General features: G+C 41.0%; 1 long non-coding RNA gene and 1 pseudogene across 1 annotated transcript; one reads left to right on the top strand and one right to left on the bottom strand.

The window, feature by feature from the left end:
- Positions 1-3,612: 3,612 nt before the first annotated feature.
- On the top strand, positions 3,613-5,682 carry LOC149077589 (uncharacterized). Its single transcript, XR_016194164.1, has 2 exons — positions 3,613-3,713; positions 5,373-5,682. It is a non-coding gene; the product is annotated as an uncharacterized LOC149077589 (long non-coding RNA).
- A 6,249-nt stretch (positions 5,683-11,931) lies between these two features.
- LOC149077588 (phospholipase A-2-activating protein pseudogene) lies at positions 11,932-13,989 on the bottom strand (annotated as a pseudogene).
- Between the last annotated feature and the right edge of the window lie 6,853 nt (positions 13,990-20,842).

Here is a 20,842-nt window from a genome sequence, read left to right as displayed (position 1 = left end):
CCAAAGCTTGTTTTATTTGCTAACGCTTTTAATTTGTCTCTTGAACAGTTGCTATTGCGCATTTTGAGATATAATTGCAGATCTTAATTAATAAATACAATCCCACAACAGGCAAAATGTCCAACGAGGTGGTTGAGAAAAAGATGCCCATAATAAATATTGATGTCATATGTTTCAAAAATACAGCAACCCAATTAAAAATGCAATTAAAAACAATATATATACATGATGAAATATTACACAATGCGAATAAGAATACTTACGGTTGTCTTATTCTAAGTATGGATAGCTTCTCGATTTACCCCAACATGTTTATCATATTTCTTTTTTAAACGTGTCAATTGTGATACAATTTACTACCTCCGGGGGTAAGCTGTTCCATTTATCAACAACCCTAATAGAGAACACTCGTATACATAAAATTGACAGTAGTGCGATTAAAAAATAAAGTATTCGTTACTTTTTTTTTCAATCGCGATCATGCATAAATTAATTGTAACATTTCCAAATTGGAAAAAAAAGCGCTTTATAGAACTATTATTTACATCATTTTTTTGCGTTATATATTCAATTCTTTGCTTCATTTTTAATTATTTTTTTTCAACTAACGAATTATCATTGACTTTTGTTCTTCTTTATAGCTCTTTGCGGTAAGTTAAAGAAATTGCCAGTGTCTTCTTAGCTTTAATTTGAGCGCTCGTGTAACTATTCTGTATGAAATTCATCTATTTTAGGGTGGAAAATATTCGTCTCTGTTCGTGCAACCGCTCCTTAATTACAAACAGGATCTGTTCTGACATTTACAGATCACTTAAGTGACTAACGGCACAGTTCCAGATTACACAAGCGGCCCGCCGCACATTTATAGATTACCTAAGAGATGAGTGGCACACTTGCGGATTTTGTGTGAACGTGTTAGGTACACAACCTCACACTTCCGGCACAACTCATTCGATAGTAAATTGCCCGTGGCGGAAGACCGGAGTTTTACTCGGTCTGAAAGAGAGAAAGAAAGAAAGTACCGTACCTACCACGCAAAGGTATTAGGCACAAAGAAAGCATTCACGTCAAAGATTGTGACCATGTCTGTGCATACCCCAATTATTTTTTTTTTTCAGTTTTCTGCACCTGCGACAGGGTTAGCGAGTATTTGGCCAGTATATCAGTTATAAACATAACTCCGTGCCAGGACCGTCTTAAGAGCATCATGGGCCCCCCGGCCCATGTGATTTTTTTTTGAGTTCTCATTTTTCTGAAGCCCCGGGCTGTGTGCGGGTGGGCCCATGCGTTAAGACGGCACTGTTTCGTGCACGCGTGCGAATATTTTTGATACTCTCAATGCGGTTAATTTCCTATTGAATGAATTGTTACATTATTACACTTCATACATACGTACTAAAAAGTTGTGTTTTATCGTATTTTAGAAAGATACTGTAAGTATGCTCAAGAGCTCCTTAGAGTTCTGCGTAATTCACATATTACTTTTATGGTTTCGTGTAATTATTAACGTGATTGAATTAATAACATGAACAGAAAACTTTCTGTTTCGAAAACTCCATCATTTCAATGTGAATATATTCAAGCAAATAGCTTGAAACATACAATCAATAATCATAGTCGATAATTTAACATTATACAAAATTGGCTTATACATAATAAAAATTCTAATGCACAAATTGGAGAAGCATCCAATTTGTTTTCAAAAAGCTTAGAAATGTCTAGAAGTCATAGTTATTTTGCACACAAATACACTTTCCACAATTCAAAATCTTCAGTTATTTTTGTTTAAAATATGAAAAATATCCATTGGGATTTTTATCTTACTTTATAATCTTTTAAAAATGTTTTTTTTAATATATAAGTGATACTTATAAACGTAAAACAAATTGATCTGAAAAAAAATTGAAAGTCCTCATCTATTTTATCATTTAAAGTTTCAGATGATAAATCTTAATTCACACAAGTCATTGAATTTTTCGATTTTTGTTCATTTTTATACATTCAAAAAATTATTATCTACATAATATCTTTTTTCTCTATTTGTACAGCCAAAAGTAAGTCGAAGACACATTGCTCTGATTATTTCTGTTATAAAACTCTTGAAAATTCAAATAACTCTGTATTCATTTCTGTAGTTAACATATTAAACTCGTAATGAGAGAAAAGATATGTACAATATAAAACTTTTTCAAGCACCAGTTCAACATTTCATTGAAGAAAGCATATTACCGGACGTCTCCTATTAATAATAATGGAATAATAATTATTATATTAATGATAAATAATCTTTAATTGTGAAAGAGTTTTTCATTTTCCTATTTAGTATTAAATAATCATTATAATAATAATAATAATAATCACTAATGGTAATGAATATACCTTAATTACGGAGAAGAGTTATCCATTCTGTTTTTTCTTTCGAAATCAAAATTTTCTCCCCGGCCCCTATTATGAATTAATAATAAAATAGAGCAATTATTATTATTATTAATGATAAATAGCCCTTAATTATAGAATATTTTTTCCATTTTCCTATTATGCGTTAACAATGAAATAAAAATTATTATTAATGGTAATGAATAACCCTTAATCACGCATGATATTTTGAAGTGAAACCTCTATAGTGACATATCAATGAATTTCTGTGAGGGAAAGGAAATTCATCACAAAAAGTGAAACACGCTTTCTTTTTCCCCGAAACCCAACTTTCTTTTCCTCTAACTCAGGGGTGGCTAACAATATATATATAATTTCTGGTTGATTTTTTTTAATAGCAAAGACATTGAAATATTTTATAAATAATGATAATAATTTAATATTCTTTTTTCCCCCCTTCGTCTATATTAGGCAGCCAAAGTGAGTAGCGATTTTTTTTCTTTTCATATAATATGATAAAATATCAAATATATATTTGTATAGAATAATGTTAAACCTTGGACTAGTATAATTTATTTTACCTTTCAAAAAAGTTGAATGATTATTAAAATTTATAAGAGAAAAAATGTCTATTATATTAATGATCTTGAAATATGAATCTCTTCCGTTCGGAAAGATAAAATTTTTCAATTTTCATCTTTTCTTTATTTTTTTTCTTTTATCATTTTTTCAATTTTTTTTTTTTTTTCTCATTTTTACAGAAACTTGTTGTAAGTATTATTTACCTGGCTGTAATTAGTTGTTCTTCGGTGTTAAAAAGCCACGCTTACAATGTTATTTTAATGAATTGCAACTTTGAAGAAGAAAAGGATAAATGAATTGTTCTAAGGCCGTTATTACACTATAAAAGTTTTATAAACATCATTTTACAAAACTTGAAAACAACCAATAATCCAATTGGTTACATTCACTTATTGATTACATTTTCAAGTTTTATAAAAGAACTTTTATAAAACTTCTATAGTGTAGTGCCTGCCTTAGTATTAAATAATTTTTCGTACATAAATGGTTGTGGGAAAAAAACGATTATCAGTACAATGAAGAGATGTATCATAATATACTTTCTGAATAATTTCATTTTGTTTTCATTCTGTTCGTAATAATTATCATTAACAATTCTGTTCGTAATAATTATCATTAACAATTCTGTTCGTAATAATTATCATTAACAATTCTGTTCGTAATAATTATCATTAACAATTCTGTTCGTAATAATTATCATTAACAATTCTGTTCGTAATAATTATCTATCGTTTCAGGGTGCTGTCGTTAAATCTGTAAGTATATTTATTTACCGTGTTTTTTTTCACTTCGTTACTTTATAAAAAAAAAATTCATTTCACTTTTCCTCCATATGTATACGCTGAGTGGGCACTTCATTATGACCACCTAAGAGTGAGCATGAGAGCACCACTGCAAATGAGCTATGGGAAGTATATGATAGCAGGGACCCTTAACCTTTCACAACCACGGCCAAAAATAAACAGAAAGATTAGCTTCGTGAACCATTGGACTGTTTGTTTTTATGAAATTAGTGATGCAATAAGTGCATTCATAAAAGAAATGTGAATGGATTTGTACGACTCAACTAGGAAGCTCTTGAGAATCAAGAGCATGGGCTCAATAGTCCATGGCTATATGTCTGTGTTTCAAAGTGTGCGTCGGGGTTCCTAGGGGTGTCACCAACCTTAGTCAGGGGGCGTCGCGGCGAGCTAGAAATATTGATTTGTGTGCCTATTTATGCTTTAAAGTCGTTCTTTTATGAGAGAAAATATCTGCCAAACACTTCTGGGGAGTCGCCGATAAACCATGAATTAGGCAAGAAAACCGCAGAATGAGAGAAGTTTGAGAACCACTACTGTTAGTGGATGCATACGACTTATCTTGGAAACCTGTGTGAATAAAGTTTGGGTCGTGAACCATAGCTTGAGAATTTCTGGCAGTAAGTGAATTGGTACGACCCACCTCAGAAGCACCTACGAATCAAGTTTGAGTCATAACCAGTGTTTTCCTATAAGCATCTAATTGCTAAATTAATAATAATAATAGTTATTATTATTATTATATAATAATAATTTTATTTACATGCATTGGTTACAAACCATTGATAAAAGGCAGTCTAATTGCTAAATTCAAGCATCAATATTCAGTGTTACACCAAATTTCGTCGTGGTGTGTAAAAATACTTCAAATTTCATTTAATTTTTTTAGTAGAATTATTTCTCCAGAGCAGCGCGTTATATCACAGTGCATCAACATACACAGTCGCGCGAAAAGTCACAACATGGATCACTGTTCCCCGCGGGTGCCCCTACCATATTTTTAACTTCCTTTCTTCGCTACAGTCGTGTATAATATCTCGCTTGACGTGGTTCGGCGTCGCAGGGCTGGTCTTCGGAATCCTCAAGCGAGTCCCTCTGCCTTCTGATGAGGAAGTCGTCGTGTTGTTCTTAAAAAGTCATCATATTGTGTATTTTGTTGCAGCTGATGGGATTATTGAGGAGTATTTTCTTCCAACTTTGGGAGCGATTTTCAGCTCGTACTTTGACGTGGTAGGACGAGGTGGTCACTCACTGTGTGTCTGAGGTCTCCCTTTTGTCCACATGCACACGTTATAGTGGGAAAAATTCAGAATCGATGCAGGTAGCCTGAAAGGGCCCGTGTTGAGTTACGAACAAAGTGTTGCTTCGTCTCTACGGATGGTTTTTGAGATTGACCCTTACGTGTGTCCATCTCTCCTGAGATGTCGATAGCGGGTCTTGCTGGAGAATTTGTTTGGCCCATGAACTACAACTACACAGGAAAATTTTTGAAAAAACTATAAAATCAACTAGGAAACGGGAATACAGGAAACGGGGAATCCCGACCAAAGAGCATATATATAAACAAGCTCGCTCATTTTTTAATTATGATAATATTTTTTTTCTTTTCCTTAGACTAAGCAAGGCAGAGATCCTTCACAAGATCCAGAAAATAGGAAGAAGAAAAAAGGCAAGAAGGGCGGAAAGGACGGAAAGAAGGGTGGCGATAAGAAAGGCGGCGATAAGAAAGGAGGCAAAAGCAAATAGACGGCAGCGGTACGTACGCAACCACAGATCGAAGGCATTCCAAAGAGCCTTCATCTCGTTCTTCTTCTTCTTGTGCTGTTTCTTCTTCGACGATAAAATTCGACACACATCAGGATTTTGTTGTGGTCATTTTACATCATTGTACCGATATGTTAAATAAAAAGAAATGCTCTCTTTCTTTCTCGCTGTATATATACACTTGATCCAGTGTGTGTGTGTGTGTGTGGGTTTTAATGTGATCCGACAATACACAGGGGACGTGATATGATCATCATCGGCTGCTTGACACTCGTAAGAAGGTATTCAGCTGTACGCCCAGTGTAGAGGGGGGGAGGTTGGGGCCTCGCTTACTCGGCTACGTAACGGAACAGTGGTCTTAGCCACGTTTCCGTCGTTGCCCTTGCCGCGCGTGGTAACCTTCTCCACCTCTCCCTGAAGAGACTTCAAAGGGTTCGTGACAGGAGTGAACTTACACTATATGAACAGGACAGGCATGACCTGCGTAATAAAACTCACACCTACGGGCAGCGGACTCACTGGTTGTAACAGCGTTCCTATGCCCAGTTATGATGGATCAGATCTCGAAAGACCATCACCATGTACAGAACAGACTGATCACGACCAGGACATCAAGTCGCTTACGCGATTTTTAGCAAATTGCCCGGAGGGCGTGGTCATGCTGGAGAAAGTTCTGAGACACAAAGTAGGGAAAAATAATAATTGGGGTCCCTATCATGGGATCTAAATGACCTGTAATCAAGTATCTTCATTCATATTAACAATATGCATTCACAAACATTCATAATGTACATGCAATCGACAATATACATTCAAATGAGATATTCAAATCAACAGGTATATACACAAATATAGTACAAAAGCGTAGAAATGCAACACATAACGTATAAATAGAGACATATGACCTATGCCTATACAGAAGTGCGAAACTGAACAAAGAATAAAATATGACAGGGGCTCTGGCGCGTGGGACCCGAAGGACTCGGTGTCATGTTCATTCACGTACAATTTCAAAAAGCATGTGCGAGGTTAGACAAATACAAGAACAGGCAGGCTGTGCAAGGGAGATTTGGAGGATCTTTCATAGGGTACCTAGAGAACCTTGCGGCAATATACATTCATTCGAGATTCAAAAATATAATTCACATTTCATTTAGATCTAACTCGTGCCGTTAGTGGCTCGGCATAAGTTCTAGGTCTTATCCTTCAGCGTCGGACTGGATCTCTGTGTAGAGCGCGTCTTGATGTCAGTCTAGCTCATCTCCGGGGGGGTTCACTGGGATGTTCGAACCTACCATTTTTTCGTCATCATTCAGGCTCCCCATTAGCTTTGCCTTCTCTGGGTTGTCTCTGAGGAAGGTGATGAGATTAACCATCCGTTTGGTTAGTTCCGGTCTTTTTAGAATCCATTTTATCCAGCCCGTGGTCCAATGTTCAGCAAAGGCCCTGAAGAGCGGATGCGCTGTGTGTGGGCAGGCCACCGCATACTGCATTTTGGTCCCTGACAGCATTTTCACTTGTCATTTTAGGACCACCATGTACTATCATTCAACCGTGTACAGCACCCACTTCCGCCCCCGTCTCCCCGAAGGATGGCAGGGTGCTGTTGATTTTGAGGAAGCTAGGACGCAACTAGTCCCAGACGACTCAGGATTTATCACGAATTCCTTACCACTGTTAGATGTCAAGTGTACGCGCATTGGAACGAGTAGTGAGACGAATTCTCCAACTCATTCGAGCACCGGCACCTTCCATCCGCAATGTGGGCCCCATTCCGCCTATTTCGCCGGGAAGCGACTATATCCCATCACCACCTGTACCGCATAGTGATAAAAAAAAACCCTAAATCAACCCTGTTCGCGTTCACACGGGACAAGAAGGCATATGTGGTCCTTTGCCATGCTTTCATGGCCCACTTCGTGAGTTTTAGGACCACTAACATCGGGAACCTGATGTCTATTTCACTAAGCGGCAGTCTCGCTGCCAGCTTCAATAACTTATCGGCATGCTCTTTCACAGGGGGCCCCGACGTGTGCTCTCACCCAGTGCAGGTGCAGCTCTTGACACGTGGTTTCCAACATGGAGGTGCGAATGCGAGCCGATCTTCCCGTTAAAAAGTCGAGTCTGGCACAACAAGCCTATAACGATACAATTATTCAATCATTGCACTTCACTCATAGTCACAAAAATTAATGGCAGATACTACACATATATATAACAAGCATTACACATAAACAAACTTCACTTCATACGTACACGCACATTTCAATATGTACCAATTCGATAGAAATTCCGCAGAGGAATATGGACAAGGTGCATGTTAGGTTTAGCAGTAGTAGTAGTAGTAGTAGTAGACTCCCTCATCTTAATCTCATTCTTGCCACTGAAAATTTTCCACCCCCCTGTCAGTTCGCCATGACACAGACCATTGACAAGTTGGCGTTTCCGCCGGATGGTGTCTTGTCTGGGGGGGGGGGGGGGGGGTATCGTATCGGTTACGGCAGGGATCTTCAACCCAGTGCCTGATGGCCCAAATGTGGCCCTCACATCTTTTTGCTGCAACCTGCTGACCATTTTGTGGGAAAATAGCTGATATTCACATAGAAAACGATTAATTTACGAAAAAAAAGAGCGCTGACAACTGAAATCTGCACTGCAGAACTATGAGATATTTTCTGCATCCAATTGTAACGCAGTTCATTTGATACATTAGAAGGGCCATCGTGATGATTTCGGGGGACCCGGGGCCGAATCATTTTCTTTAATCTTTGTTTTTATGTATTTCGAGAGGCAAAACCCGCATACGAAAGGTATATATACATCAGGGGCCATCAAACTTTCAGACACAGCGGGTCAAATTGAAACTTCCCACGAAGCCCACGGGCCACCAACGTATGTAATTTAGTGACATCTTAGTAGAAGGGGTTTAAGTTATTCTGAAATAATTTCTTTAATTAATTATCAATTTGAATTAGCTCTGAAATGTTTTTTTCACTAATTAAAAAAAAAGGATTTTGATTAATTGCTGATTAAATTAATTAATTCTGAGAATAAATTTAATCTGAAATCACTTTAAATGATTCTGAAATTATTTTCCTTCTCAATATATTTTGAATTATATCAATAATTATGCAACTATTTGACGAACACAATAATTTCACAAGTATAGATTGTGAAGCAATTTCGATTAGAAATTACGAAATTATTTCTCTTATTGATTTAGAAATTATTTTCAATTCTGAAATTATTCATTTCAAAAATTATTTCTTTCATCAATTTGTTCCGCAATTTTCTTCCATTTATTCTAGAATTATTCCTCTCATTTATTCTAGTTATTTCTTTTATTTATTCTAGGATTATATTCCTTTCATTTATTTTGGAATTATTCCTCTCATTTATTCCAGAATTATTCCTCTCATTTATTCCAGAATTATTCCTCTCATTTATTCCAGAATTATTCCTCTCATTTATTCTAGTTATTTCTTTCATTTATTCTAGTTATTTCTTTCATTTTTATTCTAGTTATTTCTTTCATTTATTCTAGAATTATTCCTCACATTTATTCTAGAATTATTCCTCACATTTATTCTAGAATTATTCCTCACATTTATTCTGGAATTATTCCACTCATTTATTCTAGTTATTTCTTTCATTTATTCTAGTTATTTCTTTCATTTATTCTAGTTATTTCTTTCATTTATTCTAGTTATTTTTTTCATTTATTCTAGTTATTTCTTTCATTTATTCTAGTAATTTCTTTCATTTATTCTAGTTATTTCTTTCATTTATTCTAGTTATTTCTTTCATTTATTCTAGAATTATTCCTCACATTTATTCTGGAATTATTCCTCACATTTATTCTGGAATTATTCCTCACATTTATTCTAAAGTTATTTCTTTCATCAAGTCCATAATTATTCCCTTCGTTAATTCTGGAAATAATCGCTTTTCAATATTTTGAACGATTTTCTGAAAATAAATCGGCGGGCCACGACAAATAGCTCCAAGGGCCAATGTGGGCCGTGGGCCAGGCAATGAAAACCGCTGGTATACATAACTAAATAAAAATCACAGAAAGAAGCTGGAAAACACCTTAATGAAAGAAATACAGTAATTTTAGAATTATTTCAAAAAAATTAATTTCATAATTGATGAAAATTTATAATTAATAGAAAAATAATTGCAGAATTACTGAAAGAAATAGTTTCACGCGTGAAAATTTAGTTTTCTCAAGAAACAGTTCCAGAATTATCCGGAAAAACTTAACAAGCAGATTAAATGAAAGAAATAATTTCAAAGTTCAATAGCGGGGAATAGCACTGTATGACTTGGTGGCCCACGGGCTTCATGGAAAGTTATGTTTGTCCCGCAATGTATGGATACGGCATAGGCCTACATGCTCAATCCATATCTCGGCGGCCAAATGGCAGCCAAGTCCCTCGCAGTTATCTGATGTGATCCGTGACCTCAAACTTAATTTCGTAAAAATCAAATGAGTGTAACAGGTCCAGGTCACTTGACTGACCCGCAGAAAATTACCAGAAAACTTGAGTGATCCGCGGCACATTCACACATCATTTATATGGCCGGTGGTGCAGTTTCAGATCACTAAGCGTAATTTTCAGACCTTTTTGATGACCAGTGACAAATTTACAGATCACTTAAATGACCGGTGGTTCTGTTTCAGATCACTTAAACATGCCGGGGTACATTTACAGATCACTTAAGTGATCCGCGATATAATTACGGATCACCTAAATAAACAGTGGTGCTGTTCCACACCACTTAAGTGAACCTAGGTGCATTTCCAGATCTTTAAAGTGACCCGTGGTACTTGATTGACCCGTGGCACTTGATTGACTCGCGGCACAGTACCAGATACTCTCAAGCGTCCCTGCGGCACGTTCCCAGAGGCAGAATTGATTATATATAATTCTAGAATTGATACAAATTTAGAATTACTTTTGAAGAAATGATTTTAGAATTTTTGAAACAAATAATTTAGGAATCAGTGAAGAAAAAAATTATGCATGAATGAGAGAAATAATTTCGTAATTTCTAATTATTTCGCAATCAATAAAAAGTAATTGTTAGAAAGAAAATGATTTCAGAATCTCTCTGAAATATATATATATGATCACAGAATCATTTTAAGTAATTTCAGATTGAAATCAATCACAGAGTTAATTAATAATTAATCAGGAACTATTTTTCAGAATTCGTCAAAGAAATTATTTCCAGAATTAATCAAAGTTGATAATTAAGAAAAGAAATAATTTCAGAATAAATACAAGTCATCAATTATTTTTTCCTGGGGGAGGGGGGGCGGCTTTACCCTTCTGGAAAAATGGCACTAAATTACATGAGTTGGTGACCCGCGGGCTTCGTGGGAAGTTTCAATTCAGCCCGCTGTGTCTTCGAACGCGCATCCAAAGGTTGCGATGGGGGGGGGGGGCTATATCCCCCTCCCAAGAGTCGAATAATATGGGGAGAATTCCCCGTCCCGTAAAATACGGGATGATCCGATGCATCTACACAATTGGTCGCTTCTCCAACATAACTCACCCTCGATCCGCCTACCTCCGCTTCATTCGCAGCCGAAGATGGTGAATTTCCGTCTCTGCTTCAGCTTCGAATGACGCTGATTTAGGTCGATTTAGGCCCCGGGCGCAAAAGAAAACATTGGGACCCTTAAATCAAGGGGATAAAAGTGTTCGTAAAATGCAGTGTCCTTCAGAAGTCTAGGTCCTGGGCACCCCTCCGTTAAATCCACCTCTGAGCTGAAGATATGCACTTCGGCTTCATTCGCAGCTGAAGATATGCACTTCGGCTTCATTCGCAGCTGAAGATATGCACTTCGGCTTCATTCGCAGCTGAAGATATGCACTTCGGCTTCATTCGCAGCTGAAGATATGCACTTCGGCTTCATTCGCAGCTGAAGATATGCACTTCGGCTTCATTCGCAGCTGAAGATGCCTGCCCCCGTTCCATTCGTAGCCATTCGTATGGCCATAATTATCACACAAAAAATACGCCAACACGGTGATGACCTTGACCTAGGGATCGATATAGGGATGTATAGGGTTTGATATGTAGGGGCCGGCTAAACCTCGTCGAAAGTCCGAATTTTAGACATTGGCCGGTTCAACTGGGCTGGCCACACTTCGCGGAGTGGCAAAATTCGCACTTTGGCAGTAACATATATAAATAAAATATGTATAAAAAGTCTCAGAAATGATTAATTCTACAAAAAACACTCCTACTATAAATATTTCTTGTTTTATATATGAGAGCTAGAGAAATACTTGTACAGTTTACGCCGGGGCGGTGTTGGCGATCTAACATTCAGAAAAGACACCAAACACTAGAGATAAACATTAGGCATAGGAAACACGTGTTTTTCATGTGCTTAGGGGTAGAATTTTTCCATTAGCGCCTTGGCACAAGACGCTACTTTTTCCTCCCCGATCCCGGACGCCGCGTCCATCACGAAACGCCTCACTTGTTTCTTGAAACCCCGCCTCGCTGCTGCTCCATCGTGTACCATGAGGGTGCCGATGCATACGAGCAGCCGGTAGACGGCTTCCGGATCCCTCACGTTCTCAGTCAGTGCTATAACCCCGTCCACGATAGCGGGCTCGAAAGGGATCTTCGCCCCGCCGACGGCCACCGAGTAGTTCATGAACAGGGTCGTGACGGCCACCTCGACCTTCCTGTCCTCCGAAGGGACGCAGTTCACGGCCACCGAACAGATCTTGCCGGCGTTATCCCCGAGCAAGCGCTCGCCGACCGGGTGGCTGAAGAGATTGCAGAACGTCCTCGCGGCGAGCATGGAGTTCAGGGGGTTGTCGATGGACACCAGGTACCTCATCAGGTAAGTGACCACGATCATGGGGTTGACATCACTCACCTTCTTTCCCATCACGGGACTCCGGACGGCGAGCCTGAACAGGTCGAGCGCCGGGAACACGAACTCCTCCGGCCAGTTCATGATTTTCTCCAGCGAAGACATCTGCCTTTCAGTGACGGCGTCCGGGTAGCTCACCAGCAGCAGGAGTCCCCGGACTTCTTCTTGCGATAACTTCTGGCTGGGGGGGACGCAATCGCTGAACTCGTGGAGCTTCCTCCGCAATCCGTCTGGGTTGGAGCTGTCGAAGAAGACGTACTTTTTCAGCGGGAAGTATTCGGTCTTGGAGGAGGTGTCGTCGCTGTCGCCGCCGTTTACGCGAGCATTCGGAACAGTCGACTGGACGGTGTTGGCGGTGATGAAGTTCGAGATCGCCGTGAGGAACTCCTGGCTCAGGCCGTTCCGGTGGATGAAGTTCTGCGCGGCTACCCAGGGGTCTTCGCCGACATTGTAAGGAAGTTTCAGCAAGTTATCCTGGCCAACGTCGATGTCAAACACGTGATCGTACTGCCGGCCCTCGAACGTCGCTCCCCTGCTATCGTTGCCACCGGTACCGACCACGTCGCCGATCTTGATCCACTCCCTGGTTTCTCCGCACCAACCGTAGACGCAGGCGCCGTTGCCCTCCTTGCATACCACCGTCTGGCCGTCGTAGGAACCGGGATTCTGCAGGATCTCCCTGCCTCTCAAGTCATCTATGTTCAGATCCCCGAGTGTTTTGTCTGAGTCGGCAGCGGCAGAGTCTTGACCACATTCGCCGTTGAACATCTGGATTTCGGATTCGGACGCCATGAGATCTTTGTGTCTCGTGAAGACCCGGACCGACTTGTCGCTCCCCCCGACGACGATGTCACCGTTTACCAAGCAGGCCACTGTCCAGAGGGACAGCGACGGCAGCCTAATCGTCTGTACGCAGGTGCCGTCTTTCCATATCTTGACGGTGCTGTCCTCGCTGCTGGTGACGAAACAGCCGACGTCAATGTCCAACACGGATATGCTGTAGACGAAATGTTCGTGACCGACGTAGACGGCGAGGCAACCTTCGTCCACGTGCCACAGCCTCACGGTTTGATCGTTCGAACACGACAGGAATTCTGTGTCGGACATGACGGCCAGCCCGCGCACGCTCTGTTCGTGGCCCTCGAATGCTTTCACGGTCTTGTCCTCGCGCCACATGCGGATCGTCGTGTCGGCGGATCCCGTCAGAATTAATTCTTTCGATTTGATTATGTCTACCGCCCAGACGGCTTCCCGGTGGCCGTCCAACACCACGACGCACTGCCGCTCGTGCCATATCCGCGCCGTTTTATCCCACGAGCCGCTGATGAAAGTGACGCTGTTCACGGGCGCCAGGGAACACACCGTGTCCGTGTGGCCGGTGAATTTCGCGAAGGGTTCGTCGGATTTCAGCGTGAAGCCGTATATGGCGTTGTCGTTGCTCCCGGCCAGGATGACGCCCGACGGATGTTCTTCGCTCGGCGACAACGTGCACAGGCAGGAGACGTAGTGGGGAATTCCCTTCAGGCATCGGACTTCCTGGAAAGTTCTGCAGCTCGGCATTTCGGGTTGCCAGACACGTAGCGTCTTGTCCCTCGAACCCGAGACGAAACCTCCACCGTTCAAGCACGTCACGGCTCGCACGTCCGACGTGTGTCCGTATACGGAGCAACGTAGTTTGTATTCGGCTATCATCAATGATTCTTAAGTCGAAGAAACGCCCTCAGTTCAAACGACCTAACGTTAAGCTTGATTAAACATCGAGAGTTCGTTCTTTTCCCTCGTTGACGTCATTATCGAACCAGAGCCTTTGAAACGACTAGCTGGCTACAATCTCTTCAGTCTCATCCACAAGCCGCTGCGGTCGAATTGGCGCATCGTGCTGAGCTCTCATAGTGAAAATCCAGGTTCGAACCCGGTTGGTGGGACAAGGGTGGTCGTATGAAATTGGTTTCTTGTGGCCTTCCATTTTTGAGGTGCGAATGCGAGCCTGTATCCCATTTCTCTCCCCCCCCCCCATGATATATGCATAACATGAAACTCAAGCATTTACCATCTTCACTACTTCAAAATATGGAAGGCAGATGGCTGCATCACAAAACCACAAGCACAACTGTGACAACATAATGCGTCATGTGCCGCACACATGCACTCATGTACGCAAGAGCACACATTCCAGCATGGACCTATTCATTAGAAATTCTGGAGCGCAGCGGTGCGTACGAGGTGCGTGTACGATCAAGTAGTAACGGTAGTTAGTTTCATCCACACATATTAACTTCAAAATATGGAAGTCAGATGGCAGCACCAGCAGAACACGAAACAATGTCAATATAAATGCATTGGGGACCACCAGAGGCGTGTGCAGAGGGGGAACTATTTTCATCAATTTCTGTTGATAAAAACGCTTTCTGAAGGTTTGTAACTCAAAATTTCTCGAGAAGAACATTTTTGGGCCCCCATCCCAAGCTTTCCCCCCCCCCCTACAAATGACAATCCTGCGTATGCCCCTGGGAGCCACACATATACACAGAGTTAGAAATTCTGCGGAAGATTGTGTGTATGAGAGAGGCGAATGTACAGTTGAGAATTATTAGTCTCATCCACACCAAATAAAGATGTCCCACTTGTTCATAAAGCATACCTAATTCAAAGTGCATGGTGGCTTTCCCCTGTCCTTTGAGCTGTCTACGGCCGTAATTATCAAAATATACAGCTGTAATTATCAGATTATTTATCGGAAAGATGTAAAACTTTGTGAATATCTGAATGAAGCGATGGAAGAGTAATTCAGAGCAAAACATATCAATTCAGACATTCTCCACCAGAGGGCATTTTCCAATTCAAAAAGTATCCCAAACGCAAATTGTTTTTGAAAAGTAGTTTCTAACAAAAGCCCGTAGTCGGTATGACCGTGACCGTGAAACAGTTAAATAGAGCGCCAGACCCATTTTCTTAATAAATGGTCTACATCTCGTTCATCATGGCGTGATCGATTAAAGGACTTAGGGTTAGAATTAACCCATTTTTTTAGAATTAAAATACTATAGTTTTGCAGTTCCTCAGGAAAAGCTTATTTAATCATAATACCATTTTTTGCACACTCTGTCATCGCATGTAGGATCCATGTTTGGCAAACTCGCCGTATCATCATTTTTTTTTTTTTTTTTTGAAATCTTTTCATTCAGATTTCCCTTCTTATATCATTGGTTTTGCACTTTTCTTCGTAACAAATAACATGTACACCAAGAGTGGATTCTTGCAACGATGGAAAAACTGTCGATTGTGATCCTGACTGTAATTTGGGCGAAGTGAACAGTCCGAGTCGATTGACAAAACTGCCAGCATTTGAAACACAAAACTGACTTTAAGAAAAATGTGATAATTTTCCGATTTTTCGAAGCATGTTATGTGTGTGCACTTAATTTAGTATTTTTGTTCTGTTAATGCATCTATGTATCGTTTTGTCTTTTGCATTCACGTACCGTTTTGTCTTTTGCATTCACGTACCGTTTTGTCTTTTGCATTCACGTACCGTTTTGTCTTTTGCATTCACGTACCGTTTTGTCTTTTGCATTCACGTATCGTTCTACTTTTGCATTTTTGTTCTATTTTGCATCCAATTATTTTAATTTTGATTATTTGTAATTAAAAGTAAGAGGCACACGTTTATATATTTACTAATAAATCAAAATCTATAAATTTCCATTCCTATTGATTTTCCATTTCTTTAAAAAGATCTTAGCTCTTTCAATAATATCTTCTGATTTTAAATTTAAAGCAAATGAGATTCTCTCTTTCTCTCTCTAAGTACACACTCTCTCAGACACATATCTTCCGATTCTCTATTCATAGGAGCAAGGATTTCATACGAAATCCTTGCGAAGCGATTTCCTGGGAGAATGATTTTATTTTCTGTCCCTGTGTGATGGTCCACCACTCTGATCTGTCGGCATTTAACTGCCACATATTTTCACGCCTGAATATTGGAGCTATGTCAGATTTGTGTTGGTGAAACTTAAATGTGTTTGTGTGCCCAACATTAAGCGTGTTTTGTGTTCACCACTTTTTATGGCACCACTTTTTTCACGGTGGTGTCTGTTGGGAACAGTACGAGCTTACGTTTGTAATCCCTCTGGTCACCTCCAGGTGGCGAAACTGATCCGTTACGTGACTTTTCGCTTGTCTTCTTTTCCCTTGTATGTATATGTTCATTGGACGCGTACGCATGTCTCGCTTGTATTACGTAAAACAAAATCGTTTCTTCTACGCATTTGCTCTCCCAAAGCTATTTCGGCCCCCGACATATTTTGGTGCCGAAACCCGGGAACGAATATTTTGATGAACGAAACCCGTTGGATGAACATTTTGACCAACGAAACTCGTTTTAATATGGATCAAGAGAAATTAACGACGCTCCATCGGAAACGGACAACGGTGCGCGCCAAGGTGACTAGATTCGTTTCAACGTTGGACAGTGCCGGGAAGGATACCGACTCGGAAATCGACTTCATGGTTTCCCGTTTGACGGAGGAATTGGACGAATTACTTCGCCTTGACGACGGTATTCACGCTCTACTATCGGACGAGGACTACGCTATCGATATCGAAAAATGCGAGGAATACACTGAGAAAGCGAAACGTGCCTTGTTCGATGCTTCCCTCATGCTACGAAAACGCAACAAGTATCCAACGACGGTGCCTCCTCTGGTCGCTACTTCGATTCCCGCTTCAACTCAGCCTACATCGACTTCATCACCATGTGCTCTCAAGCTGCCTACAATACGCCTAGAGCCCTTCCGCGGTTGTGTTGAAGACTGGCCGACATTCTGGCAACAATTCACCTCTTCGATCGACGAGAATCCTCAACTGTCAACCATTGACAAACACGTTTTTCTACGGGGGTATCTACAAAACGAACCCAAGAAGCTCATCGAGGGAATCGGCGTCACAATCCGATCACTCGGCAAAGATGTCGATAACTACAGTCGGATTTTGACACCGAAGATTCTTCACACATTTCCTACGGACATTCGTCAACGGTGGATTATCCACTCTACACGGCAAGATATCTCGGACATGGACGTATCCAAGCTGATGGTCGGTGAAGTCCTCGGTGAAGAAATCGACGGACTTCGATTTTCAAGCAAAGTGCAAGGTGAGTTTCCTTTGCCACCTTCGAATTTACGCCCGACTACGGAAGCATTTCATGTTCGCATTCGACGTAACCAGAAAAATCCATCACCGTCCTGCCCATTTTGTGAATCGTATGATCATTGGCCCCAAAATTGCTCGGTGATAACTGATGTTCAATTACGAGTGCAGAAACTAAAAGAAACTCGTCGTTGTTTTTTGTGTACTAACCGTACGCATAATGCTAAAACTTGTCCACGCCGTGCTAAAGCTTTCTGTTCTAACTTTAAAAGGAAACATCACGTATCCATTTGTCCGTCACTTCATGCCTCTACTGCTGTTGGTAAAATTCATGTATCACCCCGTTTTACGTATTTGCAAACGGCACGTATTTGGGTGTTAGGTCCCAACGGACAACTTGTCTATCAGTGCGTTCGAAGGTGCGCCAAAACAATCGATGTATCGACGTCAAGTGCAATTTTTCTTATCTAGCATTTGGGATAACAAATCGATTCCGATAGTTGCTTTCGAAAGCAATAATTCCTACGCCTCACATCCTACGGCTCCGGTAGACATTGGTGCATTTGCTACTCCACGCAGAATTCAGCTTGCGGACCCTCACTCGTCTGACGACATCCCGATTCAAATTCTCATCGGTAGCGATTATTACTGGAAAATAGTGAAAACTGATTCGCCGGCCAAGTTGTCAGACACTTTCGTTCTTGTTCCGTCTCATCTCGGACATATCTTGAGCGGTACCCGTTCCAACGTTCTTGTCCAACACACTCCTGCTTCGAACAACACTACTGTTCATAGCACGGCTACTACTTGTGCTGAAGAAATAAATGACTTGTTCAAACGCTTCTGGGAACTCGAGGCCATGGGAATCACTGATGTAAACGAAAAATCACACTCGACTGGTGAAGCAAAAATATTGCAAGATTTCCCCGAATCTTAGAGCCTGGAGAACCATCGTTGTGTCGTTTCACTACCGTGGAAAGAAAACGTATGCCTCACGTCGGACAATCGACCTATTGCCTCACGCCGCTTTGACATTCTTCGTAGACGTCTGGATAAGGATCGCCCTTTTCGGGAAATGTACATTCAGCAAATGGAACGTTACATCCAGAACGACCACGTCGAAATCGAGCCAGAATCGTCAAGTCCTAGAATTTATTATCTCCCTCACCACGCAGTGAAGAAGATCATTCTTGAGTCGGAAAAGCGTCTTATCGTATTCGATGCATCGTCTCATGTCAACGGACACCCATCTCTGAATGATGCTCTTGAGACTGGTCCAAATCTACTACCTTCGACAGAAATTCGTCAGATTGTGAAAAGTTCAATGCTGGTATCTACGTCTCTCCCAGTGATTGACATTTCTCGTTTCAGTTCTTATGTGAAACTTATTCGGGTTACCTCGTGGATTCAACGATTCATATACAACTGTCACACGTCTTGCAAACTTCATGGCGAATTAACAGCAAAAGAACTCGAAAACGCGAAATGTTATTGGATTCGTCAAGTTCAAATTGATTGTTTTCCGTCTGACTATGATGCTCTCCGACATAGTAAACAACTTCCGAAAGACTAGAAAATTGCACAATTCCATCCATTTCTTAGTGACAATCTGATACCATTTCTCAAATTGCTCATTTTTCACGTACATATTCGTCTCCATCATCTGAGCACGAGAGTGGTACTATCTGAACTGCGAAATGATTACTGGATTCTTCGAGGTCGACAGATTATTAAAAGTGTCCTACGCCAGTGTCTTCCCTGTAAAATTTTTAGAAACACGCCACCGGCTCAAATTGAAGCACCACTTCCTTCGGATAGAGTTACACAGTCGAAACCATTCAGTGTCGTGAGGATAGACTTCGCTGGTCCACTGTATGTTCGTAGAAGCTCTATCTCAGTGAAAGTGTATATCTTGTTGTTTACATGTGCTGTCACTCGAGCGATTCATCTCGAGCTTGTCACGGATTGCTCTACAGATAAGTTTTTGCTGGCATTTTCACGTTTTGTTGCTCGTCGAGGTGTACCCAACACTGAATAATGCGCAACAACTCGGATAATCCGCAGACTTTTCACGCCGCAAATCGTGAGCTTTCCGTCCTTTGGGGTGCCATGACTTCACCTTCTGCTCACCAATACTACGCCTCCCACGGAATCACTTGGAAATTCATAGCCCCTCGAGCGGCTTGGTGGGGAGGATGGTGGGAACGCATGATTGGTGTCGTCAAAAACGTTGTTTACGGAAAACATTAGGTCGCGCATCTTTCGATGACGAACAACTGACGACTACGTTGGCTGGAATTGAAGCCACGGTCAACAGCCGACCATTGAGTTAGATGATAGCTTCAAAGAACCTCTCACGCCTGCCCACTTCCTGGTTGGACAACGACTGACAACCCTTCCTTCTCACGAAAAGGTTCCTGCAGCTACCGACCTCAAGAAATCGTGGTCACTGCAGCAAGATTCACTGAATGACTTTTGGAGCCGATGGAGGAAAGAATACCTACTAGAGTTGAAGACATTCCACCAAGTGAAAAATAAAGACCAAGGTTTTCAGCTACGAGTTGGAGATGTCGTCCTCCTACAGGAAGATGCAAGACCTCGGCACATGTGGACGAAGGCACGCGTATTATCTCTCGTCAAAGGTTGTGATGGCAACATTCGTTCGTGTATTCTACGTACAGCCAGTGGAACAGAAATTCGACGGCCAATTCAATTGGTAATTCCTCTGGAGGTTGACCAGGGTGGGGAGGATGTTGGGAATAGTACGAGCGTACGCTTGTAATCCCTCTGGTCACCTCCAGATGGCGAAACTGATCCTTTACGTGACTTTTCGCTTGTCTTCTTTTCCCTTGTATGTATATGTTCATTCGACGCCTACGCATGTCTCGCTTGTATTACGTAAAATAAAATCGTTTCTTCTACGCATTTGCTCACCCAATGAAAAGCTATTTCGGCCCCGACAGTGTCATCTATTTAGAGGCGCAACTAGATACTTTCTCAAACGGGGCAAGCATTATTTTCTCACCCCGTGTAATGTAGCAGGAGTTATAAAGTGTGAATTCGGGAAACAGCTTTCGTATAAGGATAAGGGACACGCCAAGTTGGTGACTTTTTCCCGACGATAAGTCGCCAAGGCCAACGTAATGGTGCTGGGCTGTCGTTGTTCTAGGCTCATCCAGATGGCGCTATTTGTTGTTTTACTTGCATATATCACATTCACGATATAGATTTATTTATCTCTGACTATGCCTTTTTTAGCCAG

This window comes from Pholcus phalangioides, unplaced genomic scaffold (genome assembly GCF_987345545.1).
Source record: "Pholcus phalangioides strain wild (caught in Gottingen) unplaced genomic scaffold, Ppha-v1.0 ptg000015l_1, whole genome shotgun sequence".
Classification (NCBI taxonomy): domain Eukaryota; kingdom Metazoa; phylum Arthropoda; class Arachnida; order Araneae; family Pholcidae; genus Pholcus; species Pholcus phalangioides.
Note: the sequence above shows the minus strand (reverse complement) of the source record. Positions and strands in the feature narration are given on the sequence as shown.